Raw genomic sequence first — 12,437 nt, forward strand, 5'->3', positions numbered from 1 at the left:
TTACAGCTGTAGATCTAGTAAACATATAACATGGACATTTGATGATCACTTCAAAAAAGTCCCCCAATTCTGTTGAACGACCACTCTGATCAATGTCAACCTTTATAGTCTGTCCATGGTGGTAGGGCCTGTTATATCATAGTAACAAATAGCCCTATGGAGACTAACTCAGCCTGGGTCTGCAGACTAACCCAGATCTACCTAGAGACAGCTGATATGTGATATGTTGGATGACATCTGATCCCGAACCCTGGAAAACACAAGCATCTGTCACATTTGGCCCAGAGGGGTGGGGACTGACGCTGAACACAGCGCTGGATAGCCCCTAACCAAACCAGCACAGCCACAGGGACTCAGAGTAGGCTGCTGTATAAATATACAAACCTGGCTTTCCAAAACAACCCATGCCAGATCTCATAAACTTGACTTGATGCTCAGGTCAGAGGCTGCTCAAAGGGTTAAAGTTTAAAGCAGGAAGAAAAATAATCAAAATCAAAATGTTTTGTGACAATTATATTGTTTGCATGCCACTTTTGATCTTTATCTTATGAATAACCATTTATTTATTTATGTCTTTAAATGGCCACAAAACAGGGGTCTTTAAGATTGTGTTTGGCAGTTTCGGTTAGAACAGAAATAAAGTTTACAATAACTTTTATTTCGGGACTTGATTCCATTTTCTGGATGACAAAATGAAAAAGCAACAGTGAGTTAAAAGTTAAGTAATTATTCTAGCGTCACCAATGACTAAATCAAAAGAGGAAAGATGAGAAAAGACAAGAGACATAACTACTCTCCCAATGACACTAAATGACTTCTATTGGTCACAGACACACTATAAAGCAGGCCACTAAATCACACGATGTAGACAGAGCCTCTTCCTGGAGATCTGTCGTTCGTCAATAAGGAACTTCAGACCTGTAATTTAAGAAATGAGCTGGCAAAGGAATGCAATAAATCTTTGACAGCAAAGAGTAAGAAGAAAAATTAAAAACAAAGAGAGCAACTCTTATGTTTCTATCAGTTTGTGAAAGTGGGAGGGATTGTGTGTTACTTGATGAGACCTCATTGGGTGGTCCGGCCCACCATTTTTGTGTACAAATAAACTTAACCCCCATTGTGCTTCTTTGGTCCTCTGCTGCACCACACAGCACGAACACACAGACTCCTAGGCTGAATAGTTGTGTGGAGGAATGTATGTATAGATGAGAACACACTGACTGAACAAACACCCAACAAAACTTTATAGAATCACCCAGAAACAACAGACAAGATTCATACAAAGAACACCACTGAAACTGAGCCTAGGGATAAACAAAGTTGCTTTTATTTAGACAATGGACCATCACTGTGGGCCAGCAATGTGTAGGACTGGTCGTTCGGTCAGTCTCCCCCTGGTCTAGATCTCCATCAGCTGGTCAGTTCCAACAATCACCTCGTTAGTCCTTTCCGCTACAGAGTGAGAAGAAAGCACACACAATTAGACATTTGAGATAGAAGATTATGACCCCTTGTCCCTCTGTAGAACCTGGTATTTAGCATGTGTAGCAATAGACTAATTAATTGGTTTTGGGTTGTTCCATGTCATTTACTCAAGCCAGGACACCCACCATCTCAGATTGTTCTGAAATTGTTTCTGTAGTAAGAAATATAAGCCGGGTTAAGAGAGGGTTTGGCTGTGGGGGGGCTTTACTTGGCTTATCGTGCTCTAGAGGCTCCTTGTGGCGGGCTGGGCGCCTGCAGGCTGACTTCGGTCATTAGTTGAACAGTGTTCCCACACATTGGTGCAGCTGGCTTCCGTGTTAAGTGGGCGGGTGTTAAAACCTGTTAGAGCTAGGGCTACTTTTTTCAACATTTTGTTAAAAATCGCACAACATTTCAATATCCTGCTACTCATGCCAGGAATATAGTATATGCATATGATTAGTATGTGTGGATAGAAAACACTCTGAAGTTTCTAAATTGGGTTAAATGATGTCTGTGACTATAACAGAACGTGTTTCGTGGTCAAAATCCCAAGGAAATCTGATCACAAAATCGCAGAAGAAAAAATCTATCCGCCAGTCTCTGTATTGTCTATTGCAAGGTATAATAGATAGCGACCGGCTTACAGTTCCTACAGCTTCCACACGATGTCGCCAGTGTTGTGATTTCTATGCAGGTAAATCCTTGGTCATATGAGTAATAGGCACATCCTGTGGTGTAGTCTCCCGGAGGAAGTGATGAAAGGGGGAAACTGGAGTACGATTTCCAAACTTTCTCCTATTGAATACAGATCGCTCCGTGATCAATTTGATCGTTTATTAACGTTTACTAATACCTAAAGTTGGATTACAGAAGTAGTTTGAAGTGTTTTGTCAAAGTTTATAGGCAACTTTTTTAATTTAAAAAAATAACGTTGCGTTTAGAAACAGTGTTTTTCCCTGGATCACACAGTCTTCATAAATGGACATTTTGGGTATACAAGGACCGATTTAATCGAAAAAAAAGACCCAATTGTGATGTTTATAGGACATATAGGAGTGCCAACAAAGAAGCTTGTCAAAGGTAATGAATGTTTTATATTTTATTTCTGCGTTTTGTGTAGCGCTGGCTACGCTAATTATTTTGTTTACGTCCCCTTCAGGTATTTCGGGGTGTTGCATGCTATCAGATAATAGCTTCTCATGCTTTCGCGGAAAAGCATTTTAAAAATCTGACTTGTTGGCTAGATTCACAACGAGTGTAGCTTCAATTGAGTACCCTGCATGTGTGTTTCAATGAACGTTTGAGTTTTAACGAGTGCTATTAGCATTTGGCGTAGCGCATTTGCATTTATTGTTGGCAAGGTGGGACGCTAGCGTGTCGGGTGGGCCAGAGAGGTTAAGGAGCGCGGTTTGGCGGGTTATGTTTCGGGGAACGCATGACTCGACCTTCGCCTCTCCCGAAGCCCGTTGGGGAGTTGCAGCGAGGAGACAAGAAGTTGGGTGACAAGAAGTTGGAAGAAAAAGGCGGTACCAAAAAAAAGAATAATAGAAATATAAGAAGAGCCTTCCTGCAACATTATTTTGTTGAAATATCATTTAACTGATGGCACCCAAATTGGCAATTTTAATTTATAGGATTTACAGTGGGGCAAAAAAGTATTTAGTCAGCCACCAATTGTGCAAGTTCTCCCACTTAAAAAGATGAGAGAGGCCTGTAATTTTCATCATAGGTACACTTCATCTATGACAGACAAAATGAAAAAAATAAATCCAGAAAATCACATTGTAGGATTTTTAATGAATTTATTTGCAAATTATGCTGGAAAATAAGTATTTGGTCAATAACAAAAGTTTATCTCAATACTTTGTTATATACCCTTTGTTGGCAATGACAGAGGTCAAACGTTTTCTGTAAGTCTTCACAAGGTTTTCACACACTGTTGCTGGTTTTTTGGCCCATTCCTCCATGCAGATCTCCTCCAGAGCAGTGATGTTTTGGGGCTGTTGCTGGGCAACACGGACTTTCAACTCCCTCCAAAGATTTTCTATGGGGTTGAGATCTGGAGACTGGCTAGGCCACTTCAGGGTCTTGAAATGCTTCTTACCAAGCCACTCCTTCGTTGCCCGGGCGGTGTGTTTGGGATCATTGTCATGCTGAAAGACCCAGCCACGTTTCATCTTCAATGCCCTTGCTGATGGAAGGAGGTTTTCACTCAAAATCTCACAATACATGGCCCCATTCATTCTTTCCTTTACACGGATCAGTCGTCCTGGTCCATTTGCAGAAAAACAGCCCCAAAGCATGATGTTTCCACCCCCATGCTTCACAGTAGGTATGGTGTTCTTTGGAATCAACTCAGCATTCTCACGACGAGTTGAGTTTTTACCAAAAAGTTAAATTTTGGTTTCATCTGACCATATGATATTCTCCCAATCTTCTTCTGGATCATCCAAATGCTCTCTAGCAAACTTCAGATGGGCCTGGACATGTACTGGCTTATTAAGCAAGGGGACACGTCTGGCACTGCAGGATTTGAGTCCCTGGCGGCGTAGTGTGTTACTGATGGTAGGCTTTGTTACTTTGGTCCCAGCTCTCTGCAGGTCATTCACTAGGTCCCCCCGTGTGGTTATGGGATTTTTGCACAATGTTCTTGTGATCATTTTGACCCCACGGAGTGAGATCTTGCGTGGAGCCCCAGATCGAGGGAGATAATCAGTGGTCTTGTATGTCTTCTATTTCCTAATAATTGCTCCCACAGTTGATTTCTTCAAACCAAGCTGCTTACCTATTGCAGATTCAGTCTTCCCAGCCTGGTGCAGGTCTACAATTTTGTTTCTGGTGTCCTTTGACAGCTCTTTGGTCTTGGCCATAGTGGAGTTTGGAGTGTGACTGTTTGAGGTTGTGGACAGGTGTCTTTTATACTGATAACAAGTTCAAACAGGTGCCATTAATACAGGCAACGAGTGGAGGACAGAGGAGCCTCTTATAGAAGTTGTTACAGGTCTGTGAGAGCAAGAAATCTTGCTTGTTTGTAGGTGACCAAATACTTATTTTCCACCATAATTTGCAAATAAATTCATAAAAAATCCTACAATGTGATTTTCTGGATTTTTTCCCCTCATTTTGTCTTTCATAGTTGAAGTGTACCTATGATGAAAATTACAGGCCTCTCTCATATTTTTAAGTGGGAGAACTTGCACAATTGGTGGCTGACTAAATACTTTAATTGCCCCACTGTATATAATATTTAATAAATATAGTACCTAACATCCGATTTGGACAAAACGTTTTTATTTTAACGAGTAAGTCATGAGGAATCCAAAGAAAGTCAAAAGCCACCCACGGACTACCACACCCCACACTAATCAAATCCCAACAGTTCTCTAGGTCTGAAAAGTAGTATGGAGCTGAGGCTCAGAGTAATGTTTCTTCATCCTATTTAATTTGTTCTCAGTGAATTTGGTGATATTTTTTCCCCCTGGTAATAAATACCAATACTGTCTTTGTTGTTAGGTTTATTACCCATCCTACATCCTGGCATTACCAGGGTCTGACCACTAGATAATTCTGTTCCTGTTATACATTGAAAAAACATTGAATACCCCCACATGTAAAGGGGATAGTTAACCCAAATTACATTATGGTTTCCTTACTGTGTATGCAGTCGGCCACTGTTTCAATGATAACTTTTTAGCATTTGTAAATTGTCCCCTCCCCCCTTATCAATCTACACACAATACCCCATAATGACAAAGCAAAAACAGGTTTTTAGACTTTTTAGGTTTTTAGGCAAATGTATCACAAAAAAACACTGAAATATCTCATTTACATAAGTATTCCGACCCTTTATGTAGTACTTTGTTGAAGCACCTTTGGCAGAGATTACAGCCTCAAGTCTTCTTGGGTATGACACTACAAGCTTGGCACACCTGCATTTGGTGAGTTTTTCCCAATCTTCTCTGCAGATCCTCTCAAGCACTGTCAGGTTGGATGGGGACTGTCGCGGCACAGATATTTTCAGGTCTCTCCAGAGATGTTCGATCGGGTTCAAGTCCGGGCTCGGGCTGAGCCACTCAAGGACATTCAGTGACTTGTCCCGAAGCCACTTCTGCATTGTCTTGGCTGTGTGCTTAGGGTCTTTGTTCTGATGGAAGGTGAACCCACATCCCAGTCTGAGGTCCTGAGTGCTGTGGAGCAGGTTTTTATAAACAATTTCTATGTACTCTGTTTATTTCCCTTGATCCTGACTAGTCTCTCAGTCCCTGCTGCTGAAAAACATCCCCACAGCATAATGCTGCCACCACCATGCTTCACCGTAGGGATGGTGCCAGATTTCCACCAGATGTGACACTTGGCATTCAGGCAAAAGATTTCAATCTTGGTTTCATCAGACCAGAGAACCCTATATCTCATGGTCTGAGAGTCTTTATGTCCCTTTTTGCAAACTCCAAGCAGGCTGTCATGTGCCTTTTACTGAGGAATGGCTTCCGACTGGCCACTCTACCATGAAGGCCTGATTGGTGGAGTGCTGCAGAGATGGTTGTTCTTCTGAAAGATTCTCCCAGAGGAACCATGGAGCTTTGTGAGAGTGACCATCCGGTTCTTGGTCACCTCCCTGATCAAGGTCCTTCTCCCCCGATTGCTCAGTGTGGCCAGCTCTAGTAAGAGTCTTGGTGGTTCCAAATTTCTTCTATTTAAGAACAATGGAGGCCACTGTGTTCTTGGGGACCGTCAATGCTGCAGACATTTTTTGGTACCCTTCCCCAGATCTGTGCCTCAATACAATCCTGTCTCGGAGCTCTATGGACAATTCCTTCGAGCTCACGGCTTGGGTTTTGCTCTGGACTGTCAACTGTGGGACCTTATATAGACAGGTTTGTGCCTTTCCAAATCATGTCTAATCAATTGAATTTACCACAGGTGGACTCCAATCAAGATATAAAAACATATCAAGGATGATCAATGGAAACAGGATGCACCTGAGCTCAATCTTGAGTCTCATAGCAAAGGGTCTGAATACTTATGTGAAGAAGGTATCGGTTTTACATTGTTTATGCATTTTCAAAAATTTCAAAAAACGTTTTGATTTGTCATTATGGGGTATTTTGTGTAGATAGATGAGGAAAAAACATATTGAATATATTTTAGAATAAGGCTGTAATGTAACAAAATGTGGAAAAAGTCAAGGGGTCTGAATACATTCCGAATGCACTGTATTTTAGAATTTTTACACTTCATATCCAGGTCATTATAAAGCATCTAAAAATGGATTGTGTAACTCAATGTTACACAGTGCCTTCAGAAAGTATTCATAACCCTTGACTTAATCCACATTTTTTTATATTACAGCTAGAATTCAAGATGGATTAAATAGATTTTATTTCTCACCCATCTACACACAATACTCCATAATGACAAAGTGAAAGTGTTTTTAGAAATGTTTGCAAATGTATTGAAAATGAAATACAGAAATACACTGCTCAAAAAAATAAAGGGAACACTTAAACAACACAATGTAACTCCAAGTCAATCACACTTCTGTGAAATCAAACTGTCCACTTAGGAAGCAACACTGATTGACAATACATTTCACATGCTGTTGTGCAAATGGAATAGACAACAGGTGGAAATTATAGGCATTTAGCAAGACACCCCCAATAAAGGAGTGGTTCTGCAGGTGGGGACTACAGACCACTTCTCAGTTCTTATGCTTCCTGGCTGATGTTTTGGTCACTTTTGAATGCTGGCGGTGCTTTCACTCTAGTGGTAGCATGAGACAGAGTCTACAACCCACACAAGTGGCTCAGGTAGTGCAGCTCATCCAGGATGGCAAATCAATGCGAGATGTGGCAAGAAGGTTTGTTGTGTCTGTCAGCGTAGTGTCCAGAGCATGGAGGCGCTACCAGGAGACGGGCCAGTACATCAGGAGACGTGGAGGAGGCCGTAGGAGGGCAACAACCCAGCAGCAGGACCGCTACCCCCAGCTTTGTGCAAGGAGGAGCACTGCCAGAGCAGTGCAAAATTACCTCCAGCAGGCCACAAATGTGCATGTGTCTGCTCAAACGGTCAGAAACAGACTCCATGAGGGTGGTATGAGGGCCCGACGTCCACAGGTGGGGGTTGTGCTTACAGCCCAACGCCGTGCAGGACGTTTGGCATTTGCCAGAGAACACCAAGATTGGCAAATTCGCCACTGGCGCCCTGTGCTCTTCACAGATGAAAGCAGGTTCACACTGAGCACATGTGACAGACGTGACAGTCTGGAGATGCAGTGGAAAACGTTCTGCTGCCTGCAACATCCTCCAGAATGACCGGTTTGGCGGTGGGTCAGTCATGGTGTGGTGTGGCATTTCTTTCGGGGGCCGTACAGCCCTTCATGTGTTCGCCAGAGGTAGCCTGACTGCCATTAGGTACTGAGATGAGATCCTCAGACCCCTTGTGAGACCATATGCTGGTGTGATTGGCCCTGGGTTCCTCCTAATGCAAGGCAATGCTAGACTTCATGTGGCTGGAGTGTGTCAGCAGTTCCTGCAAGAGGAAGGCATTGATGCTATGGACTGGCCCGCCTGTTCCCCGGATGCTTTAGTCCAGGTCTGGCAGGAGATCCCTCAGGAGACCATCCGCCACCTCATCAGGAGCATGCCCAGGTGTTGTAGGGAGGTCATACAGGCACGTGGAGACCACACACACACTACTGAGCCTCATTTTGACTTGTTTTAAGGACATCACATCAAAGTTAGATCAGCCTGTAGTGTGGTTTTCCACTTTAATTTTGGTGAATGTGACTCCAAATCCAGACCTCCATGGGTTGATAAATTTGATTTCCATTGATCATTTTTGTGTGATTTTGTTGTCAGCACATTCAACTATGTAAAGAAAAAAAGTATTTATTAAGAATATTTCATTCATTCAGTTCTAGGATGTGTTATTTTAGTGTTCCCTTTATTTTTTTGAGCAGTGTATATACAGTACCAGTCAAAAGGTTGGACACACCTACTCATTCCAGGATTTTTCATTTTTTAAAACTAAATTCTACATTGTAGAATAGTAGTGAAGACATCAACACAATAAAATAACACATATGGGATCATGTAGTAACCAAAAAAGTGTTTAACAAATCAAAATATATTTTATACTTGAGATTCTTCAAAGTAACCACCCTTTGCCTTGACAGCTTTGCACACTCTTGGCATTCTCTCAACCAGTTTTATATAGTGGTCAGAGCCTGGTAATGTCAAAATCAAATTAAATGAAATCACATTTTATTGGTCACACACATTTAAAATGATATGATTTCATTTGATTTGATTTTGACATTACCAGGCCCTGACCATTATATACAGCTGGTTGAGAGAATGCCAAGAGTGTTATTGCTGGTGCAGCGAAATGCTTGTTTTCTAACTCCAACAATGCAGTAGTATGTAACAATTCACAACAATACACACAAACCTAAAAGTAAAAGATTGAAGTAAAGAAATATATAAATATTAGGACAAGCAATGTCTGAGTGGCATTCACTAAATTACAGTAGAGTACAGTATATACATATGAAATGAGTAAAACACTATGTAAACATTATTAAAGTATCTAGTGTTCCATTTAAAGTGGCCAGTCATTCCATGTCTATGTACATATTCAGCAGCCTCTAAGGCAGTGGTTCTTAACCTGGGTTCGATCGAACCCCAGGGGTTCGGTGAGTCAGTCTCAGGGGTTCGGCGGAGGTCAAGACACACATCCGATTCATATGATTCGTGATGACACGCCCGCTTGGCATCATTGGCCGCAGGTGATCACACTACATCGCTTGGCCTATCATTGCTGCAGGGAATTTGGTGCGCTCAGTAGTCGACTTGTGACTGTCGTGATGGTACGTCTTGTGATTTCTTTCTTAATATTTTAATCCCTTCATACTTACTATGTCGAGCAATAAAAAAAAGTGGTCGAACGAATATGTACAATATGGATTCACATATATAATGGAACGTGATGGGAGTCAGTGTCCTAACTGCATGATTTGCAATTCCAAGTTGAGCAATTCTAGTCTAGGACCGGCAAAACTAAGAGAACACTTCCTTAAGCTGCATGGAGATGGAAAATACAAGAACACAATGCTCGCTGAATTCAAGGTATAGAGAGCCTGATTCGATGAAAAGGCTACTCTGCCTGTTCTCGCCTTTGTACCCATCAACAAACCGATCCTCACAGCATCGTACGAAGTTGCTTACCTGATCGCAAAGCAGGGCAAACCACACACCATTGGTGAAACACTCATAAAACCAGCTGTGTTGAAGATGGCGAATATCATGCTGGGAAAAGAGGCTGAAGTTAAAGTTATCCCAAATTCCTCTTTCAAATGACACCATCAGCGACAGAATAGAGGACATGAGCAAAGACATCTTGGCTCAAGTAGTTGCAGATCTGATTTCAAGCCCGGCAAAATTCAGCCTTCAACTCGACGAGACCACAGACGCTTCCAATCTAAGCCAGCTTGCTGTATTCGTGCGCTATGTGAAAGACGACGTGATAAAGGAAGATTTAAAAAAAAAACTTTTTTCATAGCCTCTTACAACAACAACTAAGGCAGCCGATGTGAAGAAACTTGTGGAGGACTTCTTCAAAGACAACAATCTTTCGTGGGATATGGTTTCTGCAGTTTGTTCGGATGGAGCCCCAGTCATGCTGGGAAGAAAGTCTGGTTTTGGTGCGCTAGTGAAAGCCGATGCACCACACATCATTGTTACGCATTGTATTCTGCACAGGCATGCGTTGGCAACAAAAAGCTTGCCTCCAAAACTGGCAGAAGTATTAAAAATTGTAGTGGAATGTGTGAACTATGTGCGAACTAGTGCTCTGCGGCATCGCATCTTCAGTGAGCTGTGTAAAGAAATGGGCTCTGAATTCGAGGTACTTCTGTACGTTCGGTGGTTATCCCGGGGACAGGTGTTGAATCGTGTTTTTGCCGTGCGTGTGGAATTAGCCCTGTTTTTGCAAGAGCACCAACATTGTCATGCAGATTGCTTCAAAAATTGCTTCAAAAAGTTCATTCTCATTTTAGGGTACATGGCCGATATCTTCGCAGCTCTCAATCATCTCAATCAAAAGATGCAGGGCGGTGGAGTCAAAATCATCGAAGCGGAGGAAAACCTGAAGGCTTTTCAAAAAAAACTACGGTTATGGAAGCGACGAACAGAGAACAATAACTTCGCAAACTTTCCCCTGCTGGACGACTGTGTAAGTAAGATCGAAGATGTATCTGGAATCGGAGACATTTCTGTACCCACGGAACTAAACTAAGCAATTGCCACGCACTTAGATGAGCTTGCAAAGTCTCTCGACGGATACTTCCCTACAAGAGAGTCATATCCAGCATGGGTGAGACAGCCGTTCACGTTTAGTGTTGAGACAACAGATGTCAATGATGAATACCTCGATGAAATCATTGAAATTCAGCAGAGCCAGGTTCAACAGCAACTCTTCAGACCAACAACGCTTTCAACGTTTTGGTGTCAACAAATGGTAACGTACCCTGTTATTGCTAAGAAAGCTCTGGAGATTTTCATACCGTTTGTTACAACATATCTTTGCGAGCAATCCTTTTCGAGGATGCTGGACATAAAAACGAAGAAAAGGAACAGACTCATTTGTGATAATGACATGAGAGTGGCACTTGCCAAGGTGAAGCCGCGCATTTCTGAACTGGTCTCTGAAAGGCAACAGCAGAAGTCACACTGATTTGCAGTAAATATTCATTATTATGTTTTTGTTTTTGTGTGAAAATCATGTTTTGATGATTTTGTTCTTTGAACACAGTGATGTTGATGCACGGTTCATTTTGTGCACCAGTCAAATATATACCTATGTTTTGAATTTGAAAAAATCATTCTATTTTTCCAATTAAGAAGGGTTCGGTGAATGCGCATATGAAACTGGTGGGGTTCAGTACCTCCAACAAGGTTAAGAACCACTGCTCTAAGGTGCAGTTTTGAATAATCGAGTTGTAGCTTGCTAGTGATGGCCATTTAACAGTGTGATGGCCTTGAGATAGAAGCTGTTTTTCAGTCTCTCGGGGTCAGCTTTGATGCACCTGTACTGACCTCGCCTTCTGGATGATAGCGGGGTGAACAGGCCGTGGATCGGGTGGTTGATGTCCTTGATGATCTTTTTGGCCTTCCTGTGACATCAGGTGCTGTAGGTGTCCTGGAGGGCAGGCAGTGTGCTCCCGGGGATGCGTTGGGCACACCGCACCACCCTCTGGGAGAGCCTTGCGGTTGCGGGCGGTGCAGTTGTCGTACCAGGCGGTGATACAGCCCGACAGGATGCTCTCAATTGTACATCTGTAAAAGTTTATGAGGGTCTTAGCAGCTTCCTAAGGTTGAAGAGGCACTGTCGCACCTTCCTCAATACACTGTGTGGGTGGACCATTTCAGATTGTCAGTGATGTGTACGCCGAGGAACGAGAGCCCACAGTCCTTGGGAACAGACCGTGTCGGTGGCACTGTGTTATTTTCAAAGCGGGCGAAGAACGTGTTTAGCTTGTCCGGGTGCAAGACGTTCATGTCCGCGATGGTTTCCCTTTGTAATAGATGATTGTCTGTAGACGCTGCCACATACGTCTCGTGTTTGAGTTGGTGAACTGCGACTCCACTTTGTCTCTGTACTGGCGTTTTGCCTGTTTGATTGCCTTACAGAGGGAATAATTACACTGTTTGTATTCAACCATATTCTTCAGTCACCTTGCTGTGGTTAAATGCTGTGCATTGCGCTTTCAGTTTTGCACGAATGCTGCCATCTAATAGTCACATTGGGAACAACATCCCCTATACACTTCCTGATGAACTCAGTCACCGTGTCCGTGTACACATCAATGTTATTCTCAGAGGCTACCTGGAACACATCCCAATCCGCGTGATCAAAAGAATCTTGAAGCATGGATTCTGATTGGTCAGACCAGAGTTGAATAGACCTTAGCA

At 42.6% G+C, this 12,437-nt stretch overlaps 1 pseudogene; it reads right to left on the reverse strand.

Moving 5' to 3' along the window:
• Window positions 1-1,314: 1,314 nt before the first annotated feature.
• Window positions 1,315-12,437, reverse strand: part of LOC135507046 (translation initiation factor eIF2B subunit gamma-like) — a 41,679-nt pseudogene continuing 30,556 nt past the window's right edge.

This window comes from Oncorhynchus masou, chromosome 3, assembly GCF_036934945.1.
Source record: "Oncorhynchus masou masou isolate Uvic2021 chromosome 3, UVic_Omas_1.1, whole genome shotgun sequence".
NCBI classification, from domain to species: domain Eukaryota; kingdom Metazoa; phylum Chordata; class Actinopteri; order Salmoniformes; family Salmonidae; genus Oncorhynchus; species Oncorhynchus masou.